General features: G+C 41.7%; 1 protein-coding gene across 1 annotated transcript in view; it reads right to left on the bottom strand.

Moving 5' to 3' along the window:
• Positions 1–3634, bottom strand: part of LOC122540403 (protein polyglycylase TTLL10-like) — a 159576-nt gene extending 155942 nt beyond the window's left edge. Inside the window, exon 1 of the mRNA XM_043676101.2 lies at positions 3607–3634. The gene's annotated coding sequence lies outside the window, so the exon portion shown is untranslated. The remainder of the gene's footprint in view (positions 1–3606) is intronic.
• Positions 3635–26860: the final 23226 nt, after the last annotated feature.

The raw sequence follows: 26860 nt of genomic DNA, 5'->3' as shown, positions 1-26860 counted from the left end.
AGTGGTAGCAGTGACACCATTGATGAACATGTAAACAAAGATAAATCTTTTAAATTAGGATTGGAATTTATTGTAATCAGTTCAATCTACAACCTGGATTTTAAATATCCAAACTGATGTTGCATATTGCTTTTGTTTACAGTTTAACTGGTAATTGTCCAACTTCAGTGCCCACGCCAGTTATAACTGCCAGCAGTTATGTACTCAGTTTATTCTCTAAGGAAAGGACTTATACTGATACTGGCTTCCTCATGCAGAACGTGCAGAGCCTTATGCACAAGGGCATCAAACAAGACATGGAAGATTTATAATGGGAAATGTTAGGCTTTAGAGAGAGGCTTTAAAGGAGGTGAAGGCAAGCAAGAGGTACAGAAATGTTATGTTGCTTCAGAAAAATTCTAAAAGGACTAGGTTATATATGCTTAAAAGACAGCTTTGGTTGGTAGATTGGAGGAAGTGGAAGTAAGTTAGAGAACCATGACAGTGCATACTAGAGTCTGTAGCTGCCCTTTTCTAGAAAGGGCAGGACAATATGATGGAGTCATCAGAGCCCAGAAAGAAGATCTTGAAGTTTTTTTTGCTAGGAAATTTAAACCCAGAAACTAAGGTAATGGATGTACAATCATGAAGTTCTGGATTTGTGAAACACTTTAGGGAAAATATTTGATTGTTTTTTATGAAAAAGAAATTTAATCCTAGAAATATCTGCTTCATTAATAACCTTCCCTCCACAATGTTCAGTACCATTTACGATTCCTCAGATACTAAAGCAGTCCATGTTCAAATACAACAAGATTTGGAAAATATCCAGGCCAGGGCTGACATGTGACAAGTAACATTTGCACCACACAAATGCCAGACAATGACCGTCTCCATCAAGAGACAATCTAACACTGCTAGCTGACATTCAATGGTGTTACCATCACTGAATCCCCCACTAGCAACATCCTGGGGTTATCAGTGACACGCCATCTAAACACAATGGCTATAAGAGCAGTCAGGAATACTGCAGTGAGTAACTCACTTCTTGACTTCTCAAAGCCTGTTCACCAGCTACAAGGCACAAGTCAGGAGTATGATGAAATATTTTCCCCTTGTCTGGATGGGTGCAGCTCCAACAACACTCAAGAAGCTTGACACCATCCAGGACAAAGCATCCCGCTTGATTGGTACCACATCCGCAAGCATCAATTCCCTCCACAACTGACGCTCAGTAATAGCAGTGTGTACTATCCACAAGATGCACTCAGAAATTCATCAAAATCTTTCGACAGCATTTTCCAAACCTATGATCATCATCATCAAGAAGGACAAGGGCAGCACATACATGGGAACAGCCCACCATTTACAAATTCCCCTCCAGGCCACTCATCATCCTAAACTGGAAATATTCCTTCACTGTTGCTAGGTCAAAATCCTGGAATTCCCTCTCTTAGGGCATTGTGGATCAACCTACAACAATGGACTGCAGCTGTTTAATAAGTCAGCCCACTTATTCTTGAGGGCAACTAGGGACAGCCAATAAATGCTGGCCAACTAGCAACACATATCTGACAACTGAAAAAAAATTAATATTGTGAGCTCAGCATGTGGGAGGAGGGATTAATTTACAGTGTGGGGTGGGATAGGGAGGTACAGTGGAGGAGGTGATGAAGTTAAAACCAGACATCAATTTCAACATAAGATCAGGATGCAGAGATTGCACACTATTGTGTTGATAGTGTCAAAAGTTCAGGTTATACAGAGACATCAGATTGTTGACCCATTGGTTTCTTTTCCAATTCAGACTGAAATAGAAAAGTTGTGATTACATCTAAACTCAATGCAACTGTTTAATGATTGGTCTCTGAAATCTTGCAGAAAAAGGAGCAATTCTTCTTCCATATTATGCCAAATACAGAAATGGCATATTTAGAACTTACAGTTGTTTTGTAATCAGCTTGTTCTGTGATGTTATGAGGCACCTCCAGAGCAGGTGGGACTTGAACCCAGGTCTTCTGGCTCAGAGGGGTAGGGACACTACTACTGTTCTCCAAGAGACCTTTATTTTGAACTACTAATTAATCATCTCAGATAGGCTATTAAAATGATTGGTGCAAATGATGTGAGTTTTGACATTTGACCTACATGCAGTTCAAGTTTTAACTGAACACATAAATAAATTATTGACAGTTGCAGCTATCTGGGTAATTCATATATCATTTTGTTCAAGGATGGGTTAACACTAAAGACTGTAGACTCTCAAGACTGACTGTTGCCAAGGTTCAATCTGAAAAGATATCAAAACTCAATTGGTGGCAGATGAAAGTGAATAGTCCTACCTCCATCCTATTTAATGAAACAGACTGTCTCATGCTCTGTGTTAAACCACAACACTGAAAATTGGAATCAACTTAAATATCATTCCTTACTTGGGAACATCTTGAATTTTTGAAAGTCACATTGCAAGACAGCCATGTTTTCTGTCAGGTTCTAAAATCAGCCAAAAGCTATTGGTAGACATTTGAACATGAAAGCCATTAAACCAACAGTGGTCAGGAAGAATGAACACAATTTAGCAGAAAACAATCAAGCAGCCAGAGTAATGAAACATGGAGATTCCAGCAAATGGAACGACTCTCCCAACTTCAAGTTCATCTGAGAACCAACTTCTGACAACAAAAAGTCTCAACCTACTTCGAAACCTTCACTTTACAAGATCTTTGCTTCAACTTCAGAAAGCTTAGCTTAAGAAACCAGATCTGACCCAAAGGAGGTCTGAGGTTATAAAACCAATACACATTCACCATAATTTGTAAAAGTGTACTATATACAGCCTAGATGTGTGTGTGTGTGTATATGTGTATGTGTGTGTGTGAGAGAGAGAGAGAGAGAGAGAGAGAGAGAAAAATTAAGTGAATAACATTGTTGATTTGTGGCAAGCATGAGAGAACAAATAACCTCTTTTAAACGCACAGTAGCTTGCTGCAGATAATTTGATTGGATCCATACTGTGGATAAGAAAACACATGTAAAACGTACTGACCACAGGCAGTATTAGGAACACACACATTCAATCTGTACTGGAAAACCATACTCGTATATTTGGACAATAGCTACAGCCATGTCGTTGATTGCAAAAATGGCAGAAATAGCACTATTCTCATATGTATCATCCACATAATTCCACATCTTTGAGTATAAGCAACATGATCAGAGAAAGGGAGGGCATCATGGAACAGAGCTCCAGTTATCTATTTCACTTCTCTCTTCTCCCCTACTCCCATATACTGACTGGCTGAGTGGTTCGGGACGTGGCTTTGTTTTATCCCTATGTTCCTTCCTTAGTCATCTGGGGCATTTGCAGCTGTAAAGTCATAGATCCACCACACCTCCCACTCCTAGGATATTTGGAGTTTGCAGTTCTAAAGAGGGCTTCTGAAAAAGAATGAAAATTCTGTCCATGGTAGGCAGAGTAGAAATAGTTAAAACAGGAATTCAAGATTACAAAAGATTTTTTGCACTGTCACTCAAATGCAACTTCTGATTTTTTAAAAATCATTATAAAATTCAGAAGTTGCATTAACATTACTAAACTAACAGAATGTTTTCACCACATTATCCTACTTTAACTTGGGTGTGATCCTGATCTGAAGCCGAATTTTCCAAATTCCAAGTTTCAGTCCAGGTTCAGTTTTAAACATACAGGCGGAACTAGTTCCTGGATCAGTGACACCCATATCATTTCTGTAATTTATGATGTGGGGGCAGGGATTACTGGAAGCTTTGAAACGCGAGAGATACACTGCAGCAGCCCAAACAGCACAAACCAGTTTTATAAAATCCATGTAACTCAGGTTGTATGGTTCAAAGACTGACATTGAAATCACAAATACATTAAAAGAAATGTTTGACGGGCAATAATATAGTCATAAAAGCAGTCATAAAAAAGTTGGCCGCTCTGGAGTCGAAGAACAGAATTGCTTTCAAACTTTGGGTGTTAGATAAGAAACCCAGCACTGTTTGAGTGCAGTTCACTGTCTAAATCAGGATAGACAAAGCCCCAGAGGGCTCTATGATGAGTGACAACACATGAGAAGGCTGTATGAAATAGCAGCCTTTCAGACAATGACTGTGGGGGTGGGGATGGTGTTGGTGCAGGGAACAAGGAGGATGAGAAGCAACAAATGCAGTAGTATAAGCAATGCTTCCCAATTTGAAGTTCCTTTTTGGCTATTTCCCAAATAAGTTATAGCAGTAAGTCTATCCATCAAAGCATATCCATGCCGTTTGTGTTGATACTATCTCACGGGAAGTATACAAAACATCCCGTAGCAGTAGTTTAAGGTAAAATAGAAAACCAACAGTTTAAAACTGTAAGATTCCATTTTGAGTCTTTACAGATTTATACTGAAGTAGAGTAGTTCCTGCTCTGAATACATTCCTTTTTTGGTGCATTTATCTGAGACCATGCAGAAATATGATGGTAACTTAAGGCAGGATTATTGCTTCATTTTAAAGTTAATGGGCTGAATATTCCCATAATTTTGGATAAGGGCCATTTTTGGGGAGAATCATGGAAGATTTTCAGCCTTAGGCAATGATAACCTCACACAGACTTCCACAGCTATTAGTTATGCATCTAGACTTCACGGTACCCTTTATATTCATTCACAGGGCCTCAGAGGGGGATGCACTCACCAGTGCTACTTCCTGCTGACACTGATGTCATGGGCTCCATGCTTAAACACCAGCAGTGCACAAGTTTAAACACTACAAGCAAGGAGCGAGCCTGATGTCAGCGGTGGGCAAGTTGTTGGAGGGAATCCTGAGGGACAGGATATACATGTATTTGGAAAGGCAAGGACTGATTAGAGATAGTCAACATGGCTTTGTGCGTGGGAAATCATGTCTCACAAACATGATTGAGTTTTTTGAAGAAGTAACAAAGAGGATTGACGAGGGCAGAGCGGTAGATGTGATCTATATGGACTTCAGTAAGACGTTCAACAAAGTTCCCCATGGGAGATTGGTTAGCAAGGTTAGATCTCATGGAATACAGGGAGAACTAGCCATTTGGATACAGAACTGGCTCAAAGGTAAAAGACAGAGGATGGTGGTGGAGGGTTGTTTTTCAGACTGGAGGCCTTAAACCAGTGGAGTGCCACAAGGATCGGCGCTGGGTCCACTACTTTTCATCATTTATATAAATGATTTGGATGTGAGCATCAGAGATATAGTTAGTAAGTTTGCAGATGACACCAAAATTGGAGATGTAGTAGACAGCAAAGAAGGTTACCTCAGATTACAACAGGATCTTGATCAGATGGGCTCAGCCAATGGGCTGAGAAGAGGCAGATGGATTTTAATTTAGATAAATGTGAGGTGCTGCATTTTGGGAAAGCAAATTTTAATAGTAAGGTCCTAGGGAGTGTTGCTGAACAAAGAGACCTTGGAGTGCAGGTTCATAGCTCCTTGAAAGTGGAGTCACAGGTAGATAGGATAGTGAAGAAGGTGTTTGGTATGCTTTCCTTTATTGGTCAGAGTATTGAGTACAAGAGTTGGGAGATCATGTTGCAGCCGTATAGGACATTGGTTAGGCCACTTTTGGAATATTGTGTGCAATTCTGGTCTCCCTCCTATCGGAAAGATGTTGTGAAGCTTTGGAAGGGTTCAGAAAAGATTTACAAGGATGTTGTCAGGGTTGGAGGGTTTGAGCTATAGGGAGAGGTTGAATAGGCTAGGGCTGTTTTCCCTGCAGCATCAGTGGCTGAGGGGTGACCTTATAGAAGTTTATAAAATCACGAGGGGCATGGATAGAATAAATAGACAAGATCTTTTTCCTGGGGTGGAGGCATCCAGAACTAGAGGGCATAGGTTTAGAGTAAGGGGAAGGATATAAAAGAGACCTAAGGGGCAACATTTTCATACAGAGGGTGGTACATGTATGGAATGAGCTGCCAGGGGAAGTAGTACAATTGCAACATTTAAAAGGAAGGGTTTGGAGGGATATGGGCTGGGTGCTGGCAGGTGAGATGTCTGGTCAGCATGGACGAGTTGGACCAAAGGGTCTGTTTCCGTGCTGTACATGTCTATGACTCTATGACTCTAACTACCACTCAAAGTCTGATTGACCATTATTATGAAGGAGATGGCTGAGAAAGGGAAGTTGGCAAACTGGTTCAGGTACAGGAATCTGCAGGTTCACCTAAATGGGATGCTGGAGAGGAGGGCCATCTCTTTCTTTCTCTGGACTGCCAAAAGAGGCCATGGAACAGACGCTGCCAACTGAAACAGAAATAGGCACTGCAGTAATGGTTAGCAGTCAGCGCACTGTCCTGAGCGAGAAAAATGATGCCTAACAATGCCAAAAGGTCTATGACTTCCTGTACTCTTCAAGTGATTCTGTTACGACAGTAGATCAGAATTAAAAGGCTAAAATGGCAAAAGTCTATCACATTTAAGAGGTTAGAAATCATACAACACCAGGTGGTTGTGAAGGAGCAGTGCTCTGAAAGCTAGTACTTCCAAATCAACCTGTTGGACTATAACCTGTCATTGTGTGATTTTTAACTTTGTCCACCCCAGTCCAACATTGGCACCTCCAAACCACATTTAAGAGGAAGACTGCTGAAAGAAACTGCAAATTTACATTCAGTGACTGGACAAAATCCTGTCTGAGGCAGTGGAATGTCACATATGTAAACTGTCAAGAAAACCTCAAACAGGGAAAGATTTAACTAGAAGAAATAATGGGAGTGTGGGAAGCTATCTCTTTCCTCTCAGCAGAAAGCAGCAATTTGTTGACCTTGCTTTCTACAAATATACAAGGATAGGAATTAAAAAGCCAGTTTAAACTCTACTGGAGGGGGCTAGTGGGTTTAAGCATTGACTTGTTGTAATTGTCACAGTTGACTATATACAACCTAGTTACCTCGGTGTTGCAGATTAAGATCCCATCTAACCCAGAGTGCTACAAACCACTTGAAAAGGAAATGAGATACTACCCTGAATACTAGAATTCAATCACAGGTGAAAGGTACCAGAACTACAAAATTTCAACCAATTTTCAAATCTGAATAATTCACAGACTGATAAATGTAGTTGTCTTTTTTCAAACCTCATTCTTGTGGACTTATCTCTTATTTCTAATTTGAGTGTACGTGCATTGTGTTAGTAATTCTTCTCACATATAATAAATAATGAACTTTATCTTTTTGTTGTTCAAAGAAGCCTGACTAAATTTTTTAAGCATAAGCTTATTTGATCTCGGACAAGGGAAGGGATCCTTTTCAAATTAACCTTGTTGCCACAAACCAAGGGAGTGGGCGAATAAATAAGGAGAGCCAGTTCATCCCATCTCTCCTGAAATTATAACAGTTTGAGAAGCTTGTGTGAAATTGCAACAAATTAGGGAACCTCACCCAGGGTCTGATCACAACATCACTATCTTGTCTCTGCTATCTCAAATTCTCTTGAACTCTGTCTCTGCCCACATCACCCACCAAAGATAATGGTTTACCATTCTTGCATGCAGCATCTTTGTTATATGATACTCATCCACCTCATCCTCCCAACTAGTAAGGCTTCCTGCCCTCGTCCTAATCTGACTGAGAACAACTCAGAATCTTTCCTGTTCCTGCACTACAACTAATAACTCTTCCAGGCACTTTCATCTCACTCAGTTCCTCTCTTTGCTTGGGCAATGGTCACTTGCAAGAATCCCCCTCCCACACTACCTTTTGTTATCTCATACTATATCATATCCTACTCCTATATTTGGAATTAGCCACATTTTCACAACCATTATCCCCTCCAGCATAATAGTTCTAAACTCTACACTTGAGATTCATACTATCCTGATACAGCATGGAGTTTTCTCAATGATCAAACCCCCTCCCTTGATGTTATTTCCTAAACTCCCAGGACTGATCACAGTCAACTCCCTGGACTGAGAATGGACGATGCCTTTGATTGAGTGCAATGCATTTGCCACATAAGTTGCTGCCATGTTCTGTAGGTGTGATATTGACATAGTGCATGTTAGACCAAATGGCAGACCAAATTCCCCATGTTATGATTCCAGACAATGTATCCCAAACTGTTAAGCAGTTGTGATTGGGCTCCAATGCTACCATTGACGTTCGGAGTTGAACAGTTAATTTTGAAGATTCTTGGTCTTGTATTCTAATTGAAGCTCCTTTGTCTTGATTTTTTTTTTTAATTATCTATTGCACAAGCTGTGAGAGAGATTCTTCCATTCTTCACCGGTGGTGCAGGACTAGTTCATAGTTCTCAAACTATAACAGCACACTAGACACACTACTCCACAGCAGCCTAATAATAAGTTAAGTATTGAAGCTTGCTGTTAACTCCACTTTGCATATTCTTGGAAGGAGAAACCACAAAATGCCTGCATGAGGTTGCACAAACAGTCAACCTCTTCATTATCTCAAGTTACTCTCTCTCAGCTTTACATTTCTTTGACACTTTTAAATGTAACATTCTATAGTCACACACAGAACTTCTACCAGACATCCACTGAATTTATATCTGTAATTATTTTGTATCTTGTACCCTTCCTCTTTTAAGAACACAATTTGGAATGAAGGGCTAAAAATGGTTAAAGTTAAAAATCACACAACACCAGGTTATAGTCCAACAGGTTTAATTGGAAGCGCACTAGCTTTCGAAGCGACGCTCCTTCATCAGGTGATCACCTGATGAAGGAGTGTCGCTCCGAAAGCTAGTGTGCTTCCAATTAAACCTATAACCTGGTGTTGTGTGATTTTTAACTTTGTACACCCCAGTTCAACACCGGCATCTCCAAATCATTAAAAATGGTTAGAGCATTTTGGGATGTTGACCATCATTGTATATAACACACTGCTGTACAGCAACATGTCCGCCCCCTTAAATGTTTGGTGCTGGGGACAGAGACAAATGGATCAGGTTTTCTTATTTATGCTAACAGGCAAGGTAAGAAGAGGTGCTGTGATGTGTAAACTCTGAATTAAGCACCACTACGGTAAAAGACAAGGCAGAGATGCTTTAAGTGTCTATGTAAGTACAAAGTGAGCGAGTGCTAAGAAAGCAAGTCAACAGCCATAAAATATACCCTGAGCAGATGGACAAAATTGTTGTGTGTCCTTAGACACAGAGTGGCCTGGCAGATGCATTGCAATACACGCTGTCAGCGAGTCCCAAAGTGCAGTAGTAGTCCGGAAGAGTCATATGACTTTGTCCAGGATTGACATAACGAAGTGGTCAGCCCTGCTTTTGCCAATGCTTTTAAGTTGGGATTGGTGCTGTCAAGTTCTCCACCAGTGCCTGGGAGAATGCAAACTGCATAGAAATGAAGTAAAATTACCTAATGAGATGAAAATGTGTGTGAATAAGTTCTTTGCTGCTTACTCAAGAGTCTCATCTAGCCAATGAAAAAGAGAAAACTCACCTCTTTTCATCAGGAATCTCATTCCTCATTCTTGCCTTATTCTCCCAAATTTCTCATTAATACTGACACCATTCAAAGGCTTGGAATTTTTTTTGCTTTAAAGGTAGGACGCATGTATAAAAGCTGATTGCTGTTTCAGGTAATTCCTTCTCTAAATAAAATAGACACCAAAAATAAAGGCAACATACTCAGAGCAGTCTCTTCCTATCCACTAAACAATTTGATTGATGGTGAATAATTTGGGAGAATCATGTGAGATGGCAGCAAGAAGTCCCATTTTTCAGATGCTGAACAGCAAGAAGAGATTCTCAGCAGTGAGCAGCAAAAGACCAATCTGCATGTATTAGCACCCTCATTGTAAAATAATCTCAGCCCATTGATGTGCCCAATCATTGCATAGAAACCAAATGAAAATGATTCCTAATGTGTAAGTCACAGTGGTAACATAGAGACTCCTGTTCACCGCTTACTTGTCCAGCCCTCAATCTGGCAACAACATCTCAGGACACATCAGATGGGCAGTGATCATAGGCACGCCCACCTCATCCAGAACATCCAAGTTCCATCAACAAAACAGGGCACCAATTTCCCTTGGCCCAACAGTCTGGGGAAATTGACAGGATAGCTGCACGCTGCCATTGCTTGAGGGATTGCACAGCTGAGCTTTGAAGATGGCACCAATGCAAACAACCTTAGAGGGCTGGCTGTGGCCAGTGATTCCGCCTGCTGAGAGTAGGAGAGTAGGACAAGTGAGGAGCACAGATGAGTTTGGGAAGATGGCATGAGGAAAAAGTGCTTGAGCTTGTCTTGTGGACAGAAACTTTCCATGGAACTCCTCAAACCTGATGACTCTCTGATTTCTGGTAAAATTTATCCTTTAGTGTGTGTTTTAGGTTTCACATGAGATGATAAATTATGCAACATTAATATTGAAGCTCAATAGAATATTAGAATCTTCAGGAAAAATTGGGAATTAAAAATATACTTACACATTGTTAGTGACACATGCTCACTGTTCACAAACCATGCTTGTATTTCCATGATGTTTAGTCATGCTTTTCTGTCAATGGTATGTAAATTTCTATGTCAACGGTATGTAAATTTCTATGTCAACATCCCTTTAAAGTGCAATTATGTAATTGCAGACTGTGGCCAATATGTGACTCTGCAGAGAGTTTTCGAAGCATTTCCCTCAACTTTGTCGCCAAATTGTAGTAACAAGTATCCTCATATTCATTAACTGAAATCAGGCAACACCAAAAACAATTTTGAGTGCAAATGTTAAGTAACATTTTTAATTGTACGTTTACTTTGCACAGGATGGGGATATATTTTCAGGTGTAAATAAGTAGTGTAAATTATAAATGTGAACAAAAGAACTTACAGTGAGGATGTTTTGTCTTATTCGTAGGTTGTGAGTTTTGCTGGTTGGGTCAGAATTTATTGTGAATCTTTAGTTGCCCTTGAGAAAGTGGTGGTGAGTTGTCATCTTGAACTGTGGCAGATCATTTGGTTTAGGTAGATCACAATACTGTTAGAGGGACGGAGTTCCAGGATTTGACCCAATGATACCAAAAGATTGGTGACAGGAGGAAGTGATAAGGTAAGGGAACCATGGTTTACTACAGAAATTGCATCTCTTGTTAAGCAGAAGAAGGAGACTTATGTATTGATGAGGCAAGATGGTTCAGATGAGGCGATGGAGAGTTACAGATCAGCTAGGAAGAATTTAAAGAGAGAGTTAAGAAGAGCAGAGAGAGGACACAAGCAGTCTTTAACAACTGGAATAAAGGAGAACCCTAAAGCTTTCTATAAGTGTGTGAGGAAGAAAAGAATGACTAGGGTAGAAATAAGGCTAGTCAAAGACAGAGTGGGAAGTTAAGTGTGGACCCTATGGAGATCAGAGAGGTGCTAAACGAACATTTCTCATTGGTTTTCACTCAGGAAAAGGAGAGTATTGTAGTGAATAAGAATGAGGTACGAGATATTAGACTAAAAAGAATCAAGATTAGTTACGAACAGGTGTTATCAATTCTAGAAGGAGTGAAAGTAGACAAGTCCCCTGGGCTGGATGGGATTTATCCGAGGATTCTCTGGGAAGCTAGGGAGGAGATAGCAGGGCCTTTGGCTTTGTTATTTGAGTCGTCATTGTCTACAAGTTTAGTACCAGAAGACTGAAGGATTGCAAATATTGTGCCCTTGTTCAAGAAGGGCAGTAGAGATGACCCAGGTAATTATAGACCAGTGAGCCTTACTTCTATTGTAGGAAAGGCTTTGGAAAGGATTATAAGAGATAAGATTTATTATCATCTAGCAAGCAACAATTTGATTTCAGATTGTCAACATGGTTTTGTCAAGGACAGGTCATGTCTCACAAACCTCATTGAGTTTTTTGAGAAGGTGACAAAGCATGTAAATGAGGGTAGGGCAGTTGACGTGGTATACATGAACTTCAGTAAAGCCTTTGATAAGGTACCACATGGTAGGCTGTTGGAGAAAATGCAGAGGCATGGAATTAAACGTGATTTAGTAGTTTGGATAAGAAACTGGCTTTCTGAAAGAAGGCAGCGAGTGGTGGTTGATGGAAAATATTCAGCCTGGAGTCCGGTTACTAGTGGTGTGCTACAAGGATCTGTTTTGGGAACCACTACTGTTTGTCATTTTTATAAATGACTTAGATGCAGGCATAGATGGATGGATTAGTAAATTTGTAGATGACACTAAAGTCGGTGGAGTAGTGAACAGTTTGGAAGAATGTTACAGGTTGCAGGGGGACTTAGATAAGCTGCAGAATTGGGCTGAGAGATGGCAAATGGAGTTCAATTGAGCTAAATGTGAGGTGACGCACTTTGGAAAGAATAACAGGAAGGCAGAGTACTGGGTCAATGAAAAGATTCTTGGTAGTATGGATATGCAGAGGGATCTTGGAGTCCATATACATAACTCCCTGAAAGTTGCCACCCAGGTTGATTGTGCTGTTAAGAAGGCATATGGTGCATTAGGTATCATTGGTAGCGGGATTGAGTTCCGGAGCTGCAGTATCATCCTGCAACTATACAAAATGCTAATGTGGCCACACTTAGAATATTGTGTACAGTTCTGATTGCCATATTTCAGGAAGGATGTGGAAGCATTGGAAAAGATGCAGAGGAGATTTACTAGGATGTTGCCTGGTCTGGAGGGGATGTCTTATGAGAAAAGGCTGAGAGACTTGGGTCTGTTCTCATTGGAAAGAAGAAGGCTAAGAGGGGATTTGATAGAGAAATACAAGATGATCAGAGGATTAGATAGGGTAGACAGTGAAAGTTTTTTTCCGAGGATGATGACGTCAGCTTGTATGAGGGGGCATAACTATAAATTGAAGGGTGCTAGATTTAAGATAGACATCAGAGGCAGGTTCTTTACGCAGAGAGTGGTAAGGGTGTGGAATGCCCTACCTGCTAATGTATTTGGATTAGTGGCACTGGAAAAGCACAGCAGTTCAGGCAGCATCCGAGGAGCAGGAAAATCGATGTTTCGGGCAAAAGCCCTTCATCAGGAATACAGGCAGAGTGCCTGAAGGGTAGAGAGATAAATGTAGTCAACTCAGCCACATTAGGGAGATCTAAACAATCCTTAGATAAGCACATGGATGATGATGGGATAGTGTAGGGGGACAAACTGAGAATAGTTCACAGATCGGCGCACATTAAGGGCCGAAGGGCCTGTTCTGCGCTGTATTGTTCTATGTTTTCAAGAAAGTACAGTGAATGGCTTGGAAGGAAATATATGGTGGTGATGTTCCCATGTATCTGCTGCTCCTAGCTTTCTAGATTGCTGTAGCTGTATGTTTGGAAGGTGTTGTCTAAGGAGGCTTGGTCAAAAACTGCAATGCATCTTTTAGATGGTACACACTGGTGCTACTGTGCACCAGTAATATAGAGAATGAATGTTTATGGATGTGGCAGCTTTGTCCTCAACAGTGCCAAGCTTCTTGAGTGTTGTTGGTGTTTTGTTCACCCACTCAAATGAAGAGAATTCTATCATACAGCTGAAATGGGCCTTGTAAATGGTGGACAAGCTTAGGGAAGTTAGGTGGTGAGTTGCTTACTGTAGGATCCCGAGTCTTTGACTTATTCTTACAGCCACTGTCTATTGTCCAAAATGCAGAAATACTGGCTACAGGGAGGACCCCTACCTCACTATCAAACCGGCAGACAAGGGAGGCGCAGTAGTAGTATGGCGCACCGACCTTAACAACGCTGAGGCTAAACGCCAGCTCGCGGACACCTCCTCCTACTGCCCCCTTGACCATGACCCCACCTCCCACCACCAAACTATCATCTCCCAGACCATCCATCACCTCATCACCTCAGGGGATCTCCCATCCACCGCCTCCAACCTCATAGTCCCACAAACCCGCACCACCCGATTCTACCTCCTGCCCAAAATCCACAAACCTGACTGCCCCGGCCGACCCATTGTCTCAGCCTGCTCCTGCCCCACCAAACCCATCTCTGCATACCTCGACACGGTCCTGTCCCCCTTTGTCCAAGAACTCCCACCTACGTTCGGGACACCACCCACGCCCTCCACCTCCTCCATGATTTTCGTTTCCCCGCTCCCCAACGCCTTATCTTCACCATGGACATCCAGTCCCTGTACACCTCCATCCCCCATCACGAAGGACTCAAAGCCCTCCGCTTCTTCCTTTCCCGCCGTACCAACCAGTACCCTTCAACTGACACCCTACTTCGACTGACTGAACTGGTCCTCACCCTGAACAATTTCATTTTCCAATCCTCCCACTTCCTCTAAACCAAAGGAGTAGCCATGGGCACCCGCATGGGCCCTAGCTATGCCTGCCTCTTTTTTAGGATATGTGGAACAGTCCACCTTCCGCAGCTACACTGGCACCACCCCCCACCTTTTCCTCCGCTACATCGATGACTGTATCGGCGCTACCTCGTGCTCCCATGAGGAGGTTGAACATTTCATCCACTTTACCACCACCTTCCACCCCGACCTCAAATTCACCTGGACCGTCTCAGACTCCTCCCTCCCCTTCCTAGACCTTTCCATTTCTATCTCGGGCGACCAAATCAACACGGACATTTACGATAAACCGACCGACTCCCACAGCTACCTAGACTACACCTCCTCCCACCCTGCCCCCTGTAAAAACGCCATCCCATATTCCCAAATCCTTCGTCTCCGCCGCATCTGCTCCCAGGAGGACCAGTTCCAACACCGTACAACCTAGATGGCCTCCTTCTTCAAAGACCGCAATTTCCCCCCAGACGTGGTCGACGATGCCCTCCACCGCATCTCCTCTACTTCCCGCTCTTCCGCCCTTGAGCCCCGCCCCTCCAACCACCACCAGGACAGAACCCCACTGGTCCTCACCTACCACCCCACTAACCTCCATATATAGCGTATCATCCGTCGTCATTTCCGCCACCTCCAAACGGACCCCACCACCAGGGATATATTTCCCTCCCCTCTCCTATCAGCGTTCCGAAAAGACCACTCCCTCTGTGACTCCCTCGTCAGGTCCACAACCCCCAACAACCCAACCTCCACTTCCGGCACCTTCCCCTGCAACCGCAAGAAATGCAAAACTTGCGCCCACACCTCCCCCCTTACTTCCCTCCATGGCCCCAAGGGATACTTCCATATCCGCCACAAATTCACCTGCACCTCCACACACATCATTTATTGCATCCACTGCACCCGATGTGGCCTCCTCTATATTGGGGAGACAGGCCGCCTACTTGCGGAACGTTTCAGAGAACACCTCTGGGACACCCGGACCAACCAACCCAACCACCCCGTGGCTCAACACTTCAACTCCCCCTCACACTCCACCAAGGACATGCAGGTCCTTGGACTCCTCCATCGCCAGACCATAGCAACATGACGGTTGGAGGAAGAGCGTCTCATCTTCCGCCTAGGAACCCTCCAACCACAAGGGATGAACTCAGATTTCTCCAGTTTCCTCATTTCACCTCCCCCCACCTTGTCTCAGTCAAATCCCTCGAACTCAGCACCGCCTTCCTAATCTGCAATCTTCTTCCTGACCTCTCCACCCCCACCCCACTCTGGCCTATCACCCTCACCTTGACCTCCTTCCACCTATCGCATTTCCAACGCCCGTCCCCCAAGTCCCTCCTCCCTACCTTTTATCTTAGCCTGCTGGACACACTTTCCTCATTCCTGAAGAAGGGCTTATGCCCGAAACGTCGATTCTCCTGTTCCTTGGATGCTGCCTGACCTGCTGCGCTTTTCCAGCAACACATTTTCAGCTACATGGAGGACCTTGCAAGATTCCTGGCACTGGTGCCATCCTTAAAGCTCAGCTGGCAGCATGCAGCTGTACTATCCACCAGCTGATCCTACCATGAAAGAATCTCCTTCTCAACCTCTCCCCTCACCTGAGGCATGGTGACCCTCGGGTTAAACAATCTGTATTGAGTGCAGCCATATAGTCTGGCAAGACAATGGTGACTTTACCTTTTACTTTTATATATGGCAGAATCAAGGAGTCAGGAAGGTGGTGGGACTTTTGATCTGTGTCTTCCCACCCAGTTCTGTGGTACTTCTTTGGACAGGCATGAAGTTTCACTGAATGCTTGACAGAAAATTGCATGTTCTTAAGCACATGCATAGACTACTGGTGCTGTCAGTTTCAGTAACTGAATATTGGTAAAATCTCCGAGTTTTGCAGACATTATAAATATAAAACCTGGCCCATTATTAATCAGAATCTGCCATCTTTTCAGAAAATGCAGGGTTTTAAAAAAAATTTTTTGCACTTGATTATGATTAAATGTGAGCTCATTCCAAACATTTGGTAATTTGCCAGCACTGAGTGCTAAAGGTCAGGGCACCATGTGGTTGGCATGCAGTGATAACCACAATCACAAATTAACATGAATGAAATGACCATTCTAGTTCCTACAAGACAATCCACAATCCACAAAGGCCTATTATTCTAGGTTTATTTACAGAACACAGTGAAATCATTTTATGGTAATATTTATTCAGAAAAATGTAGCTTTAAATATGGTAGCCTGTAGAAATAGATTATTTTTCTTAAAGCTGATAGTGCGGATATTTTTAAGGAGAAAGTGAGGTCTGCAGATGCTGGAGATCAGAGATGGAAATGTGTTGCTGGAAAAGCGCAGCAGGTCAGGCAGCATCCAGGGAACAGGAGAATCGACGTTTCGGGCATTAGCCCTTCTTCAGGAATGAGGAAAGTTGGTCCAGCAGGCTAAGATAAAAGATAGGGAGGAGGGACTTGGGGGAGGGGCGTCGGAAATGTGATGGGTGGAAAGAGGTCAAGGTGAGGGTGATAGGTCAGACTGGGGTGGGGCGGAGAGGTCGGGAAGAAGATTGCAGGTTAGGAAGGCGGTGCTGAATTTGATGGATTTGACTGAGACAGGCTGGGGGGAGGGGAAATGAGGAAACTGGTGAAATCCGAGTTCATCCCTTGTGGTTGGAGGGTTCCTAGCCGGGAGACAGGCCGCCTACTTGCGGAGCGTTTCAGAGAACACCTCTGGGACACCCGGACCAACCAACCCAACCACCCTGTAGCTCAATATTTCAATTCCCCCTCCCACTCCACCAAGGATATGCAGGTCTTTGGACTCCTCCATCGTCAGACCACAGCGAAACGACGGTTGGAGGAAGAACGCTGCATCTTCCGGCTAGGAACCCTCCAACCACAAGGGATGAACTCGGATTTCACCAGTTTCCTCATTTCCCCTCCCCCCAGCCTGTCTCAGTCAAATCCATCAAATTCAGCACCGCCTTCCTAACCTGCAATCTTCTTCCTGACCTCTCCGCCCCCACCCCAGTCTGACCTATCACCCTCACCTTGACCTCTTTCCACCCATCACATTTCCGACGCCCCTCCCCCAAGTCCCTCCTCCCTATCTTTTATCTTAGCCTGCTGGACCAACTTTCCTCATTCCTGAAGAAGGGCTAATGCCCGAAACGTCGATTCTCCTGTTCCCTAGATGCTGCCTGACCTGCTGCGCTTTTCCAGCAACACATTTCCATCTGCGGATATTTTTATTAAAGGAAACTAACCTTGTTGTGAAAACGGAATCATGAATAATCTGTACCCTGCACAACTGCAATTCATCATAATTTTATTTATAGGCCGTACAGAACAGGTCCAACAGAATTAAAAGCAAAAGGTTTCAGGCAAAAGGAAATGAGTGTATTTCACAGGCATTTTGCTTTGAGAAACTGAGCATACTTTCTGTATCAGAGCACCTCTCTCACATGTGCAGGCTTGTTCAAAACACAGATAATGTGAAATGTGCATTAAGAGCCTTAATTGAGGCTGAAGTGCCACATTGTAGATTTGTTGTTTCTACAATAAGAGAAGAGAGGCACAGATTTGTAAGGTTTGAGGGGATTAGATGAAATGAGCAGGAAAAATTATTCCCTCTAGTTGGTAAAACAGTAACAAGTGGCCACCAATCTATAATAGTCACTTAAAGAGCAAGGAAAAGTTATGAAAGATATTCAGAAGATTGGAACATGGACTCCCTAGTCACTCACAGTGGTTGAGCAGGGACTTTTAAAAAAAATCTTAATAAATATTTTAAAGGCAAGAGAGAGAAAGCATTGCACTGGAATTAGCCAACAGAAACAATGGGCTGAATGCCCTTTGTAAAACCCATATGGAAATGAGGGTACAGTAATTAGCACTACTACCTCACAGCGCCAGGGATCCGAGTCTGATTCCAGTCTTGTGTGATTGAGTGAAGTTTGCAAGTTCTCCCCGTATCTGCGTGAGTTTCCACTGGGTGCTCTGGTTTCCTCCGCAGATGTGCAGGTTAGGTAGATTACTCATGCTATATTGCTCCCTTAATGTCCAGGGATGTGCAAGCTAGGTGGATTAGCTGAACTAAATGTGGGGATAGGGTGAGGATGTGGATGCTCTTTGGATGGTTGGTGTAGACACAAATGGCCTCTTTCTCCATTGTAGGGATTCTTCGATTCTTATTTGATTATAGCCCTGGCAAAAAATGAAAGTAAAAATCATCTGGCAGCATCTGTGGGAAGAAACATAACATTAACTCTGCTTTCTTCCTGCAGATGTTGCCAGGCCTGCTGAGTTTCTCCAGCATTTCTTGTTTTTGTTTCAGATCTCCAACATTAGCAGTTCTTTGTTTTATGTTGAGATACCCATCATCCTTGTTTTGCATCATTTATCTACATTGCTAAAAGGGCAAACCTTAAATAATTATTTTAGAATTTTACATTTTGCCAGATTTTATGATGCTATGTTGTAGGAGTCTTGAAATTTCATGACACTGTTGTGAAATGGTGGCCTCGTGAAGGTGAAAGAAAGGCTCAGGTGAGAGGTTTCCTCCCACGAGAGGAAACATCCACTCAGCATTTATCCTGTCAAGCCTAAGAATCCTATACATCTTAATGAGACCATTTCTCATTCTTCTAAATTCCAATGAGTAGAGTCCCAAATTGTTTAGCCTTTGCTCATAAGACAATCCCTTCATGCCAAGGATCATCTGACTGAACCTTCTCTGAGTTGCCTCCAACGAAATAATATCTTTCCTTAAATAAGGGGGCCAAAACTGCTCATAATAATCTAGATGTGGCCTCACCAGCACCTTGTATAGTTCTCACAAGACTTCCCCAGTCTTATACTCCACCTCATAGTCATAGAGAAGTACACGGCAGAAACAGACCCTTCGGTCCAACTCGTCCATACTGACCAGATATCCTAAACTAATCCAGTCCCATTTAGCAGCACTTGGCCCATGTCCCTCTCAATCCTTCCTATTCATACACCCATCCAGATGCCTTTTAAATGCTGTAATTGTAGCAGCCTCCACCACTTCCTCTGGCAGCTAATTTCATACACGCACTACCCTCTGTGTGAAAAAGTTGCCCCTTAGGTCCCTTTTAAGTCTTTCCCCTCTCACAGTCAACCTATGCCGTCAAGTTCTGGACTCCCCCACTCTAGGGAAAAGACCTTATCTATTTACTCTATCCATGCCCCTCATGATTTCATAAACCTCCATAAGGCCACCCCTCAGCCTTCGATACTCCAGGAAAAACAACCCCAGCCTATTCAGCCTCTCCCTGTAACTCAAATCCCCCAACCTGGCAACATCCTTGTAAATCCTTTCTGAAACTTTTCAAGTTTCACAACATCCTTCCAATAGGACGGAGACCAGAATTGCACACAATATTCCAAAAGCGGCCTAACCAATGTCCTATCCTATCTACCTGCGACTCCACTTTCAGGGAACTATGAACCTGCGCTCCAAGGTCTCTTTGTTCAGCAACACTCCCCAAGACCTTACCGTTAAGGGTATAAGTTCTGCTCCAATTTGCCTTTCCAAAATGCAGCACCTCACAGTTATCTAAATTAAATTCCAGTCAGCTTTTGAAAATTCTTGGAGACATGCTGGAGATCAGAATTGAGAATGTGTTGCTGGAAAAACACAACAGGTCAGACAGCATCCGAGGAGCAAGAAAATCGACGTTTCAGGCTGAAGCCCTTCATTAGGAATGAAAATTATTGCCTAATACTATCAAAATTGGCCTTGCTCCAATTTAGAACTTCAACTTTTAGATCTGGTCTACCCTTTTCCATCACTACTTTAAAACTAAAACAATTATGGTTGCTGGCCCCAAAGTGCTTCCCCCACACACCTCACACACCTGCCCTTTTTTATTTCCCAACAGTAGGTCAATTTTTGCATCTCCTCTAGTCGGTAGATCCACATATGGAATCAGAAAATGTTCTTGTACATACTTAACAAATTTCTCTCTATCTAAACCCTGAACAGTATGGCAGTCCTAGTCTATGTTTGGGGAGTTAAAATCCCTTACCATAATCATTCTATTATTCTTACAGGTAACTGAGATCTCCTTGCAAATTTGTTTCTCAATATCCGACTGAATACTTGGGGGGGGAGGGGTATATAATACAATCCCAATAAGGTGATCATCTTTTTCCTATTTATCAGTTCCACCCAAATAATTGCCCTGGATGTATTCCCAGGAATATTCTAAGTACAGTCGTAATGCTATCTCTCATCAAAGACACTACCCCCCCCCCCTCCTCTCTTGCCCCCTTGTATCCTTCCTATAGTGTTTGTATCCTGGAACATTAAGCTACCAGTCCTGACCATCCCTGAGCAACGTTTTTGTAATTGCCATGATATCCCAGTCCCATGTTCCTAACCATGCCCTGAGTTCATCTGCCTTCCCTGTTAGGCCTCTTGCATTGAAATAAATGCAATTCAATTTATCAGTACTACCTTGTTCTCTGCTTTGGCCCTGCCTGCCCTGACCGTTTGACTCGCTCCTTTTCCCAACTGTACCAGTCTCAGATTGATCTCTTTCCTCACTATTTCTCTGGGTCTACTGACCAACTCCTCCCACCCCACCTCCACCACCCCTGGAGTTTAAATCCTCCCCAGCAGGTCTCACAAATCTCCCTGCCAATATATTAATCCTGTTCCAATTCGGATGCAGTCCGTCTTTCTTGTACAGGTCGTTTTTATGCTAGAAGATATTCCAATGAACCAAAAATATGAATCCTTCTCCCCTGCACCAGCTCCAAGGGTCAACATTCCACTAGTCTTCCTGATTATCTACTGCACCTGTGTGTCAGCATTTTTGTTGCACGTACAAGTGTCCCCATTGTACTTTTGCATTGCAGCTTTCTGCAGTTATAGAATCATCAATCCATACAACACAGAAACAGGCCCTTCAGTCCAACACATCCACACCAACCAGATATCTCAATCCAAAATTGTCCCATTTGCCAGAGTTTGGCCCATATCCTTCCAAACCCTTCCTATTCATTTGCCCATCCTGATGTCTTTTAAAATGTTGTAGTTATACCAGCTTCCACCACTTCCTTTGGCAGCTCTTCCCAAACACACACCCTTCTCTGAAAAAGTTACCCCTCAGGTCCTTTGGAAATCTTTCCTCCCTCACCTTAGACATTTGGAACCCTCTACCCTTGGAAAAAGATCTTGACTATTTAGCCTATCCATGCCCCTCATGATTTTATAAACTTCTATAACTTCGTCCCTCAGTTTCCAATGCTCGAGGAAGGAAAGTCCCAACCTGTTCAGCCTCTCCTGATAATTCAAACCCTCCAGTACTGGCAACATCCTTTTTGCACCCGCTCAAGTGTAACAACATCCTTCCAAGAGAAGGGCAACCAGAAATGAATGCAATATTCTCTATTTTATTCTCCTTCCACATTTTCCCACTTTATATTTCGTTTGACAACTTTTTCCCACTTATATAACCCATCAATATCTCTCACAACTTGCCTTTCCAACTATTTTTGTTTCATCTGCAAGTTTGGCTATAGTAAATTTGCTTCTTTCTTCCAAGTCATTAATCTATATTGTAAACAGTTGCAGTCCCAGCACTAATTCCTGTGGAACCCCAATGGTTACAGGTAGCCAACCTGAAAATTAACCCCTTATTCCCACCTGCCATTTCCTGTCCATTAGCCAATACTCTGTACATGGATGATACTAGCAAAACATTTGCTGCTTCTTAGACAATAATCTGCCTGGGGAAACCTATTAAATGTCTATAGTTCACTGGATTGACAATAATGAAAGCCATTCTTGCTTTTCTTTCCCAAGTTTCTTTCCTTTTATTTCCTCTGTTGTAATTTGATGGACAACAGCAGTCACCTGGTAGCTGTCCTAAATGACCATTCATTCCATGCTAGCACAGGCACTGTGGCAGTATGGTGGCTCAGTGATTAGTACTGCTGTCTCTCAGCACCAGGGATTGGCGTTTGCTTTCAGCCTCGGGCAACTGTCTGCATGGAGTTTGCACATTCTCCCTGTTTGTGTGAGTTTCCTCCAGGTGCTCCAATTTCCTCCCACAGTGCAAAGATGACCATGTTACATGGATTGGCCATGCTAAATTGCATAGTGTCCAGGGATGTGCAGGCTAGGTGGGTTGGTCATGGAAATGTGTGTTTATAGGGATAGACTAGGGGGGATGGATCTGGGTGGGATGCTCTTTAGAGGGTCAGTGTGGACTCAATGGGCTGAGTGGTTTGCATCCACACTGTAGGGGTTCTATGATTCACTTGAATAGATCCTGACAAGGCAATAGTGTAAAACTGATGGCTGCAAGCTGACAGTGGATTTTACATCTCCTCTAATTTTTATTCAAGTTAATGCATAACATAGAACATAAATCATGTGCTGATCATGATGCCATTCTAAACTAATCTCATCTTCCTCCACATGGTCCATATCCCTGTATTCTCTGCCTGTTCATGTGTCTTGTCTAAATGCCTCAAACTTTGTTATCGTATTTGCTTCCACCACCTCCCCTGGCTGTGCGTTCCAGGTACCTACCACCCTCTGTGCAAAAACCTTTCCACACACATCTCCCTTAAATTTTTCCCCTCTCTTCTGGACCTATGCTCTCTAGCATTTGACATTTCCACTGTGGGAAAAAGATTCTGACTATCCACCCTACGCAACCCTCTCATACATTTTATATACATCTTTCAGATACCTCTCCTTAAGTAATACACTCCAATCTACACAACACCTGACAAACCTGTTTTGCACCCTCTCTAAAGCCTTCATGTCTTTCCTATAATGTGGGGACCCAAAATGTACACAATACTCTGGATGTGACCTAAAGTCAGCTGCAACATGACTGACCAACTTTTATACTTAATGTCCTGACTGGTGATGGCAATCATGCCATATACCTTCTTTATCATCTTATTCAGGGCAGGGCAACAGAAAAACAGGAGACATTATAACTCTACACTGTAACACAAAGTCAAACTCTGCTGCAGAGGATTTGTGGTCTGTTTGATTATGAGGGTGTCGAAGTCAAGCTTAATCCTGGCTCACCAGATGTTTCACATTGTTTGATGAGACTCAACAATTAAGAACCACAACTGATTGCCACCAAATGATTTCTCCCATCTTAACTGTCTAGCTCACTTAGCACAGATTAGAATTAACCCTGGGATTTTCTCAAGAATGTTGTATAGTTGATAGCTTTTCATGGTTGAGTGATTTTGGAAATTCTTGTCATAGAGAGCTGGGGAGCAAAGTCTCTCATATGTTTAAGGCTGAGATAGATTTTTGATCAGAAGAGGAATCAAGGATTATAGGAAAGGACAGGAAAGTGGATGTGAGGAATATTGGATAAGGCATGCTCCTAGTGGCAGAGCATATTCACAGAGCCAAACAGTCTACTCCCGTTTGCATTTCTTCTGGTCTTGTCCCTTGTCAGAGCATTGCCACAATCACCTTCCTTGGACAAAATAATCAACTAACTCATCACAAACTTGAGATTGAATACTAGACTGAGTTCTGGATTGTCAAAATTGTGAATGATGTGGATACCACTGTTGCTTTTGTCAATTCACAATTCCTTACACCCTGCAAACCATTTGTTCCTGATTACTTCAGTTTAATTTAAACAAGATATTTGAACAAAGTAATAGAAATAAAGTGAGTAAAGTATTTTAATGTTAAAATTAGTTATTTTAAATTTTTTGGTTTAGTTACTTCAGTTAAGACTTCTGATAAAGTTGACCATATCACGCATTTATAATGAATTGCACTAAAAAGATTAAAAACTTCAAAATACTCAATTTTAATCTATTTGAATCAGAATCCTGCAATTTCAATCTACCCAGTATTGCACACGTAGCATCAGGAAAGACAAATACACATTATAATTCAATTCAATATATATAGTTTATTCAAAAACACTGATACATTGAAATTTACATATTTCTCTGCTTCATTCGTTACATACATCCTACTTTAACTGTGTAAAACTGTGTTTCCAAAAGCATAAAAGTACAAAAGAATAGAAAATATACAAGAAATAAAATCATGCAACACATTCCAAAACTATTTGTGGTCCACACATTTCTCTTTAAAACTTTAAATAAATAATGCAGTCAATTGATTAACTACAACTTATCATATGCAATAGGAGGTAACATTTGTATGGGTATTTTATAAATCATGGAATTTCCACTTAAAATGCTAAGTTTAACACTTGAGAGTAGGAACTGGATTCAAACAATCACCTTGAATTTCTCTGAAATGCAGCATCATTAGGAATTAGGTGATTACCACCTTTCATTTGAAGCTTTCTATTATATTACCTTTTTATTAGCTTTTTAATAATAGCAATTTAGAACTAGCTGACATTCATCTTTGTAAATGCAATTTATTTTAGTTCAAAAGTGATATTTTTTGTTCCTTCTTAGCCAATTTACTGTAAAAAGTATCTAGAATTTAATTAGTTACACCCTATCAAAATTCAGCTGCATGGCCTTCATTTCTTCTTCTCCTTTAGTGTTCCTGTTTCATCAATGAAGAGACCGGCATGCACCTCCATCCCCAGGCCTCTTTAAATTTTAACTTAGATTGTTTACAAGACTGAAGGGAATGACATACCTTCCACCTAACTCTGAAGATACAGCTGAAAATGAGGGAGTCAGTATTACATATACAAATCCTAAAATACAGGCATATTGGACATATAGATCTGCCAAAATGCTAATTCCTTTTCCATATAAAGCTTTCAAAATCTTGGGACTAGACTTCTTTTGAGATCATATGGTCATTTAAATTATAATTAACAGGCAGATGGGTTCTTTGACATTATTGAAACATCTGCTTGATCAGCAAACAGGTTGAAATATGTGTAAAGGTTTGATTTTCATTTTGTGGAATGCACATACTTTATTGAAATTGACTGAACAGACAATGAGAAAATTTGTTAGCAATGTGTTGCTGTTCTCTTGCTGCTTGCGAGTCCAAAATATTCCCTTTTAAGAGCTGGGTAATTCCAGGCTTACTGCAATGCAAGTGTTTCAAATTGATTAATAAGTCCCCAATGCTGCAAATATTTATGACAAATAAGAAAGGAAAAAGGACTTTAATTTGGCTGATTTTTTAACAACCCAGCAATCCAAAGTACATTATCGTTAAACAACAACAAATAAACTCACTTGTGCTTCCCACCTCAACTTGAAACTCGTGGAGATGCTCAGGAGTGCCATCTGTCAGATGAAATGTTAAGATCTTAGACATTATTTTACTAGCAGCCATGGAATCTCCTGGTGTCCTGACTGCCATTTATCCCTCAAACAACATGTCTGAAGACAAATAATTTGGTTATCTATCTTGACCCCATATGTAGCACCTTGCCCTACACAAATTAGCCATTTTGTGTGCCTATGAAATGACAGCAACTGTACTTCAAAGTCAATTCACTGGCTGTGAAGTGCACTAAGTTGTCCTGAGGACATCAAAGGAGCCATATAACTGCAACTTCATTTGGTCTTTTCAAAACATTAATGTCAGCACTCTCTCCTAATATCTCCACAGTTATAGACGTACTATCACGAAAAGGTCACATGCAGCAAGATAACTAAATGAGACATGGACATTACATATAATGTAAACAACAGAATTTGTGATTACTGACTTACAGTAAGTACTGTTCCACTTGCTGTTCCATTCAAATCAATTGCAGTTTCATCCATAATCAGTTTCCGCCTGCTAATATCTGAATGCATTGAGATCTTCAAGGTTCAGGGCTGTGATCTGGCTTTTTTTTTGTCTAGACTTGCAATTTTCTGTGATCTATCCAAATTAAAAAATATATGGATTCTCACTTTGAAGTGGTGATAATGACAATTAAACTCTCAAAATTCACCATTGTTACTCTTCTGAAACCAACAGCAACTTCTGGAATTTACACATGTGCAATTTAACTTAAATTCTTGAAATTGCTTTCAGTAATTCTAAGCTTCTCACCACAGAGTGCAATTAGAACCGCCTGTAGATGGCAATTAATCAGAAATTGCCATCTACTTAGACTTTTATGCTTAATATCACTTTTAAAAACATCCAAAATTATGCCTTTTTAATGAAGTGTAACTCCAATCTTAATTGCATACTGAATCATAACTGTTGTCGAAGAACATCCTTGGTCCTAAAAATTTCATTTTATAATCACGCATTTTGTAAAAATATCCTAGTTTTTAATATCAATGTTACTAAGTGTATATTCCAGCTTCTAAAATATCCAATTCATTCTCTTTAAAAGTTTATCACATCTTTGTTAAAACCTGAAATGGGCGGATTTGGTTCTGGTTCCATTTTTTGCATTTTTTTATTTCAAAATTAAGATTCAACTCTTGAGTGTACTCCAACCCCATACAAACCCCACATTGTGTCTAGTTTTGGATATTGTCATAATTGTATTGAAGCTGTATTTGAATGCACAAAACAGTTGGAATGTTGTAAAACTATTATAGACTTTCCTGGATACAACCTGTACTTAATGAAAATTTACAAGAAGAGGCAGCTTCCAAAACGATTCAAGCATAAACATAATGCACAATGATTTCTG

Source organism: Chiloscyllium plagiosum, unplaced genomic scaffold (genome assembly GCF_037043375.1).
Source record: "Chiloscyllium plagiosum isolate Xiang-an unplaced genomic scaffold, Cpla_swu_hap1 HiC_scaffold_37, whole genome shotgun sequence".
NCBI classification, from domain to species: domain Eukaryota; kingdom Metazoa; phylum Chordata; class Chondrichthyes; order Orectolobiformes; family Hemiscylliidae; genus Chiloscyllium; species Chiloscyllium plagiosum.
This window is presented reverse-complemented; position numbering and strand designations above follow the sequence as displayed.